At 42.8% G+C, this 6,013-nt stretch overlaps 1 protein-coding gene across 1 annotated transcript in view; it reads left to right on the top strand.

Annotated features, from left to right (window-relative positions):
* Positions 1 to 1,100: 1,100 nt before the first annotated feature.
* Positions 1,101 to 6,013, top strand: part of LOC142349250 (UDP-N-acetylglucosamine transferase subunit ALG13-like) — a 61,198-nt gene continuing 56,285 nt past the window's right edge. The window contains exon 1 of the mRNA XM_075400686.1: positions 1,101 to 1,132. The gene's annotated coding sequence lies outside the window, so the exon portion shown is untranslated. The remainder of the gene's footprint in view (positions 1,133 to 6,013) is intronic.

The following is a 6,013-nucleotide window of genomic DNA, read 5'->3' as shown; positions in this document are numbered from 1 at the left end:
CGCGGGTGTAGCCGTAAAACAACAGGAAAATACTGAGAAACAACAATTTGCATTACAGTACAGAGGCCACATCTCTAATGATTTTGTTAAGAAGTTGAACAAAATTCATCCTAAACAGACGATTTTCACCACTCGGAAACTTAAGAGCTGTTTACCTAGCCTCAAGTCTAGCTTTGATAAGGATCTCAAATCCCACGTGGTTTATGAACTCACTTGTAATGGATGCAAATCCATCTATGTAGGGCAGACTTGCCGACATATTACTACAAGGGTTGCAGAGCATGCCAAGGCGCACTCACTGATGGGAGTACATGCAATCGAGGGCAACGGTGATAAAATAGCTTTCCAGTGGAAGATATTAGACCAACGCAGCAACCAATCTAAGTTAATGACACTAGAGGCGCTCTATATAAGAACATTGAAACCAGCCATCAACATGCGCGACGAATACCGAACACGAGAAATGACAATGAAAGCTTAGTTTGGAGACAAAAATCCAACTTGAAAGACACGTTAAGAAACGAAAATTTCAACTTTACAATTGAACAAAACCAAAATAAGTTTAAAGCAAAATATGTAGGTTTTTAAATAAAAAACATGTCGATATGCATCTGCTACATCAAATCGAAATTGTATTTTTACTCAGATGTAAATGTTTTGTAGATACGATTGTAGATATGTAAAAATTTGTTTTAAATTTCCTTGAATGATTGATTTTAGTGATTTGCATTTTATTTTCTGGCTTTTCACTTTAGCATTTTGTATTGTTTATAAACTGACGATAAACTCAGAGTTCGAAAACGTTCGTAAGAAAGTTTTAAATTGGCAATTCTTTTTTAAATCTTGATCAAATATCAGCTTGCTCGGCGCGCACGTCTTCCACGGCATGCAAAATGGCTTTTTAAGCCAAAACTCTGCGCTTCATTCAGCCGTTGCGTTTTATTGCTTCTATAGAACTTGAGGCTCGACTAGGTCTTGAAGTCTAGTTCTTTTTGAAGTGAGGAAGTTGTCCGGCTCAGCTTTTCTAAATCCATGCGTTGACTACGCACCTTGAGCTCAGGATAATATTATTTTTTGCATATATTTGTTCTGAACACAAGCCTAATTGTTGTGATAAACTTATTAAATAGATTTGTTATGGCAAAATCCTTGTACTGGGGATCTCCAATGGGAGGGTTTTAGAGGCAAGGTTCGGGTATGGTTCGTTAGAGTCAAGGTCCGACTCATCACATCAGGTCGTATCATTCTAACAGATTTCTTTTTAGAACAATTTCTTGTGTTTTTGAAAGTTAGCAGGCTTCGTGAATGGGATGTTTTGATGCCAACCATCTTCCTTCATCACATCAGGTCGTAGCATTCTAATTAACTTCATCTTTAGAGCATTTTTTTGTGTTTTGAATGTTAGCAGGCTCCGTGAATGGGACGTTTTGATGCCTACCCTCTTCCCTCCAGCTGCTCGGACTTGGTTTTGGGTACTTTTCGTACCAAATACATAGACGATGGTAAAATAAAGGGTTGTGTTCACTCCTATCGAGGTGCTAAACTGCTAGATCTCTGTGATGTTATCAATAAATACCCAGACCAGAAGCTGAACACTGTAGTAGTAATTGCCGGCTTCAATGATCACCGTAGTAGTATTAAAACTTTCATAGAGCATTGGAAATTCCTCATTCAATTGATTATTGTTAAATTTAGCCCAAATAATTTGATTGTTCCCAAAGTTATACCCACAAGCTGTAATCGCTCATAAATAAGAAAATTAGTTCCCTTAATTACGCTTTGTATAATTATATTGATTCTTGTGCCCTAAAGCTGTTTATTGTTTCACCCTCATTTAGAAATGTTCTTGAAACTAACCTGTTCTGTAAAGACACCGTGCACTTCTCCTTTCATGGAAACCATGTTTTCACTATTATTCTGTTTAACATCATTCAATACTTTAAATATCGTTGCTGTTATTACTCTCCTGGAATTAACTTAATCTAGTCCCGCTCAGTGCAGCGTTCCCAACTCCTAGCACGCAGCTTGATGGCTGATCAAACCCATTGTTCACTCTGCAAGGGTCCCCTACGTAGGTGAGGCGTCTGGTGTCATACTTGTTATAAATATTTGCACGTGAAATGCAGTGGTCTAGCCGCAGCGAAAGATTGGACCGCAAACTTCAGCTGCAAAAGCTGCTCTGAGGTCACCGCAGCCACCGAAACAGCAATCGCAACGCCGGCACCACACAGCGCGTTGACCGTTCCCGACTCTGCACTCATAGATCCTGCAACATCGCACGCCCCCGAACGTTCCGTCGCCATAGCATCGAATAATTTTTGGGACCACTTCCAAGCCTCATCACGCGGTAACAGTGCGCGAAATATACCGCGAGGTTGTCACTTGGAAGCCCTCGTTCTTCACGCTTGGTAAGAACAAGACAGGGGAAGAGTTCGCCGAAGCCCTTCACAGTGTCCTCTCCCCGATTGCCGTAAACACGGATAGATCCGATATATCTCTGACCCTCTGTATGATACTTCCGCACCTAACCCTCAGTTGAACAAAGAACACGGACGATGGATCGAAAATAAGACCATCAAGCGTAGACTGCAAGCATGGTACAGCTGCAACTTCTCAGAACTGTTCTGTGAAGCGAAGGCAATCCAAATGAGAATGAATTCGAGGAACAAACAGCAGCACTCTGACCTCAAGATGTTCAACGATTTCATGTCTTGTGGTGAGATCAGTAATGCTATTCGCGTTCTTTCGGATGACCACAAAGGCGGCGTGCTAGCACCTACCGATCTCATAGACGGTAGACCGGTCCTCGAGATTTTACGCGACAAACATCCTGAAGGTCAACCCTTGGAGCCCAACTGAATTCAGAGCGAACATCTACGCACGCTTCCTTACCACCCCGCTGTCTTCGACAAAATCAGTGCCAGGCTCGTCCGAAAGCACGCAATGAAGACTCATGGCAGTGCCGGGCCTTCAGGTCTCGATGCCGATGATTGGCGTAGACTACTTTCTGCTTTCGGGCAAACCTCCACGAACCTGTGCAAGCTTGTTGCCAAGTTTGCTAAGAGGCTGGCCACGTCCATAATACCACCGGATGATTTGATTACATACAATGGTTGTCGACTAGTGACTCTGGATAAATGCCCTGGTGTGAGACCTATTGTTATTGGTGAAGTAATGCGCCGCATCACCGGACGCATAATCGTCGACTGCATCAGGCAAGATCTAACATCCCTCGGTGGAAACATGCAGCTGTGCCTGGGCCAGAAATGTGGCATTGAACATGCCATACATTCGCTTCGCCACAGTTTTGATGATCCCAAAAACGAAGCAATTTTACTAATTGATGCCAGAAACGCTTTTAACGTGCTCAATAGATGAACAGCATTAGAGAACGTGAAATCCTTATGTCCATCTTTGCATGTTGCCTTACAGAATTCCTATAGCCACCCGTCTCATCTCCACATCGGTAAGTCGACCATACTGTCTCAGGAAGGTACGACACAAGGCGATCCCCTTGCGATGGCAATGTATGAAATCGCAATCCTACCCCTAATAACAAGACTTCATAATGACTCTTTGACACAAAAATGGTATGCTGATGATGGTAGCGTCGTCGGTAAGTTGAAATATATCAGGGCACTCTTCGACAAGCTCACTGAGCTCGGTCCCAAGTATGGATATCTTGTCAATCCTTCGAAGTGTCAGTTGATAATTAAGCCAGGAGCCAAGCGTCAACTGTGTTTGCAGGCACAAATGTGGAAATCACGCAGGGCGCTCGAGTCCTGGGATCAGTTATCGGAAGCTCTGAGGCCAGTAAAAATTTCCTGAAAGATGCAGAATATAAATACACAAAAAATTTAGAGACTTGGTCAATTTGCTCTCACCTCTCCCCAGAATGCCTATGCATGTTTGACGAAGGGGGTTCAACAGATTTGAGCTTCCTCTCGCGTACTGCACCTTCCATGGACGGGGTTCTGGACAAGGTGGAGGAGCGGCTTGGCCAAGTCATACCGAACATCGTCGGCAAAGAAGTAATCCAAGAGGAAAAAGAACTTTCTTCTCTCCCTCTCAGAATGGGTGGGCTTAACATCGCCCTCCCACAAAAATCTTGAGCAATCAATTGAACTCTCAATACCATTGGCGTCATTCAATAATATTCAACAATGTGAAGTAGATCAAACCAAGATCAGTCTCAGACAGAAAGCAGACAATCAACGTGAACTCATCTCGAAAAAAACAAGAATCGAAAACAATCTACCAGAAATGAAGTATACCATCCAGCTGGCCTCGGAGAAAGGAGCATCCAGTTGGCTTAACGCGCTTCCGTTGTCAAAACATGGTTTTGACCTCACGAAGACTGAGTTCCGTGATGGAATAGCACTTCGCTACACCTGGGAAGCGAAGAACACGCCAGCCATATGCCCATGCGGGAAAGAGTTCAGCCTCACCCATGCCCTCCATTGCGCCAAAGGCGGTTATACGCACCTACGACACAACGAAATTAGAGATGTGTTTGCAAACCTGATGGATGACGTTTGCCACGATGTACAGATAGAGCCAAAACTTCAGTCGCTCGATGGAGAAGTTTTCTCGAGTAATTCCACAACCACTGATGATGACGCTCGACTGGACATCAAGGCAAACGGTCTGTGAGGCTCCCGCTTTAATCGCACTTTCTCCGATGTGAAGATTTTCAACCCTCATGCGAAGAGCTGCCCTAAGACAATAAAAGATGCATACAAATATCACGAGAGCATCAAGCGAAATAAGTACGAAGAGCGAATCCGCGAAACCAAACACAGCAGCTTCAATGCACTGGTATTTGCTTGTTCGGGTGGTGCAGGTCCATCAGCATCGCGCGTTAGGAAACAACTCGCAACCAAGATCAGCGAAAAACGCGGAGAGCCGTACGCCGACACTATAAGCTACATCCGAACGAAAATCAGCTTCGCACTTCTGAGGAGCTGTGTTCTCTGCTTGAGGGGATGTCGTGCCCTCAAGCCTCGTGTTCTCAGTGAGACTTCGATTAGCGCCGTCGTGGAGGAGGGAAGGCTGCACTGAGTGTTTGGCTGCTTATCTTTATTCCTTTGCTTATTCCTTGATGTTCCATTTTTATTTTAATCCTTCCATTCCAGTTCCCTATGTGTGCTATATATATAGGTGCTTTCCTCTCCACTTGTTAGTTATTTTTGTGACTGGGCCGTCTTTACACTGTCTGGAGGGGAACAGCTTGGAGTGCAGCATCCGGCTACTAAGTGCTACTCATCATGCCCTATTTTTCGACCTACATCCATCGATGCCGGATGGTGTACACGGCCCTTTATTGAAAATTTCTGAACACAAGAAGTTTTGTTCCTTTCTGTCTGTGTTCGAAATTATTGAACCTTTCACAGACTTTGATTTCAATCTTTTTTCTGCCTCTGTGATAGTTATTTTTTGTGAAGTTGATTATGAAACACGAGTTCCCATCACAAGATTTTGCCAAAGAAACTGCAAGTTATTCCAATATTGACCAACTGAAATAGATGAGCCGTTTAGAAAACTCAAAAATTGAATGATAAGACTGATACTTTTTTGTCCTGAGAATTTGTTTGCTGAAACTGGTTGATCGAATGGAAAAGAAAATTCATGATTGTTTTTTCCATCGGAATCGCGGAATGCTTCGTGAAAATCAAGTCCGTTACTATTGTGAAAAGTTGTGTGCACAAGCCGATTTTTCAGAATCTGATAAAACGGAAAGAGCAATTTAAATTTTGAGAATTTATAGTCATGAAATAATGTTATGGGCCTTCAATTATGTGGGTCGCAGTTTTCCAATTTAACAACATTCGGGTAAAACCCGTTACAAACAACTGTTTTACCATATTTGGTTAACTTAATTCACTTTCAGCTCTTAATATTTTTATCCCGTTGATCGATCATTTGTGTGTCCCTAGCCGTATGATCACAGGCCATACTTCTTGACTGGAGATTAACTCTCAATAACAAATTCACTTCAAAAAAGTAATATCTT

This window comes from Convolutriloba macropyga, chromosome 11 (assembly GCF_964194025.1).
Source record: "Convolutriloba macropyga chromosome 11, txConMacr16.3, whole genome shotgun sequence".
In the NCBI taxonomy this organism is placed as follows: domain Eukaryota; kingdom Metazoa; phylum Xenacoelomorpha; order Acoela; family Convolutidae; genus Convolutriloba; species Convolutriloba macropyga.
The sequence above is the reverse complement of the archived record's forward strand: the minus strand, read 5'-3'. Positions and strand labels throughout refer to the sequence as shown.